The sequence below is a fragment of the Chrysochloris asiatica genome, unplaced genomic scaffold (genome assembly GCF_000296735.1).
Source record: "Chrysochloris asiatica unplaced genomic scaffold, ChrAsi1.0 scaffold00033, whole genome shotgun sequence".
NCBI lineage: Eukaryota > Metazoa > Chordata > Mammalia > Afrosoricida > Chrysochloridae > Chrysochloris > Chrysochloris asiatica.
This window is the reverse complement of record NW_006408551.1, coordinates 22,287,001-22,289,414: the sequence shown is the minus strand read 5'-3', so window position 1 is coordinate 22,289,414 and position 2,414 is coordinate 22,287,001. Positions and strand designations below refer to the sequence as shown.

Genomic DNA, 2,414 nt, shown 5'->3' with positions numbered 1-2,414 from the left:
CTACAGTGCCAAATGAAGACTCCCATCCCAATTTAGAGACAGGAAAATGAGGCACAGAAAGGCTAGGTTTCTTACCAAAGATCACATACCTAATAAGTCACAGACTTAGGATTTAAACCAAAACAATTTGCTCCTGAGTCAGTGTTCTTAACCACAATGTTATGCTGCCCCTTTTTCTGTTAACAAAAAAGGAAATACTGTACAACTTATATATTACTATGATTAATCAAAAGGTCATCATGACTTACCAAATGAACTTCATAGCTTGCTAGTCCAGAAGAATTTGGGCCTAATCTATATTTTTCAACCTTATCATCCATTGTCTATCTCAACTCAACTCCCATCCAATCCTTCAATGAAGCCAAGTCCAACTTTCAAACTTGTATTCATGTTACCTCATCTGGACCCTCTCCCCAAATCCCATGACTGCTTAGCCAACAACACCCCTGATACTCCCGCAGCACTCGGCACAGCTGCCGCTTTAACCCCATCTAGTTCCATGCAGCTGTTTCTTCCTTCTGCTCTGCCCTGTCTACCTGTCTAATTCCTTAGGAGGAGGCATCACATTTTATTCATCTAGCTTGACTACAAGTCTAGTGCAGTGACTACAAGAGGTCTCTGAATTGAATGGGTATTCTTTAGCACCTATATAAATCCCCAACTCTGTGTCCACACTCCAATCTTCCACTTTACCTATTACATGCTTCAGACACTCAGCCATTTAGTTTTTTGTTTTTTGTTTTTTCAGTTTGTCTGTGCACATTCAGGAATATTTTTAATTTGTCCTCTCTACTCATGCATTTATTTTATAAATATTTCTTGGTACCCACCTACTCTGTGCTGTTGTGCTAAATGCCACTGAGTCAGATCCGACTCATAGTGACCCTGTATAGGATTTCCAAGGATCATCTGGTGGATTTTAACCACCAACCTTGACAGCACCACACTCTGTGGTAGACCCTGGGAATACAGAATGAAGAAGAAGACTGTACATTCTAATTAAGATGCTAAATAACTACAAAACAGCATCTTTGATTCAGCTACAAAGGTTTCAGGGGCCTTACAGTACACATCAGGGTTGCCATCACTATAGTTATGACTCTCTTGGTATTGCTGGGGACTTGTTAGGACAAGGAGCACCTTCACTGTACAACATTTTAAATCCACACCCTGCTATTTGTCAAGCACTGTGATAAGAGCTTTAGTTCACATAATCCTGTCATCTTTGTAACTGTAAGGTAGATAAGATCACTATTTCATTTTTCTGTGCAGGTAAGTATCTTGTCCAAGTGTACCTGTATTTATTTGTATACTGAGAAGCTTTTTCTGTCTGTTAATAAACAGAAACACTGTACAACTTACATGTTACTATGATTTATCCAAAGGTCTTCATGGCTTACCAAATGAACTCTGTAGCTTGATGGTCCAAAAGAATCTGAGCCTGACTTATATTTGCAGCCTGATCTTCCACTATCTACCCCCAAGCCAACTGAGAAGCTTATCAACAGTACTTAACAATTTTTCAACATAGAAGAATTTTTAACTCTTTCTGAATCAAACTAGGGTATTGGTCCAAAACTCAGCCAGCCATCACCAACCCAAAACCTACTGCCATCAAGTCTATTCCAACTCATAGAGACCCAATGGGAAGGAGTACAACTGCTCCACTGGGTTTCCAGGGATGCAAATCTTCATGGAAGCAAACTGTCTCATCTTCCACAGAGCGACTGGGGGTTTCAATTGCCTTTAAATTCATAAATGACTATCTATAACCTTCACATCTGTGCTGCAAATGGGAGACCAACTGATGACTTTGCCACCTCACAGCTACTCTTTAGTTATGTAGCAGCTAAAAGAACCTTTATTCATTAATAAAACTGTCCAATTTTAACTTTTTCAAGCAAGTGAATACCGACTCTTGATGTGCATATACAGTGCTAAATATCAAAGGGAATGTGGGATTTCAGGATTAACTCAAGTCCCTCGGGGGTCTTCTGAAGCCACAGATAAGGGATTCAGTAGAGTCAAGGCATACACAAGGTATGGATGGAGAGGATGATGGATTTCACCTGATGATGAAAATATTAAAAAACTGGCAGGATTATATTTCTGAAATGGACACATTCCATGTTTATTTCAACTGACTTATAGAGACTGAAGTGGCAAAGTAGGACTGTGCTCCACAGGGTTTTCAATGACTGATTAGGCAGATTTAGATCTCCAAGGGCTTTCTCCCAAGGTGGCTCTGAAGAGATCAAATAGCCACCTTTTTGCACTACTAAGGTACTGTTAAAGAGTCAAAATTTAAACACCTGAAATGCACAGGCTATAGAATAGGAAATCCATCAACAAACAAATGGAAAAATAATTCTTGACCAATTGCTCTAAAAATTGTTTGTGTTTATATATATATA

General features: G+C 39.2%; 1 protein-coding gene across 1 annotated transcript in view; it reads right to left on the bottom strand.

Annotated features, from left to right (window-relative positions):
- MYRFL (myelin regulatory factor-like) overlaps positions 1-2,414 on the bottom strand; it is a 247,800-nt gene that overhangs the window by 47,687 nt on the left and 197,699 nt on the right. The window lies entirely within an intron of this gene.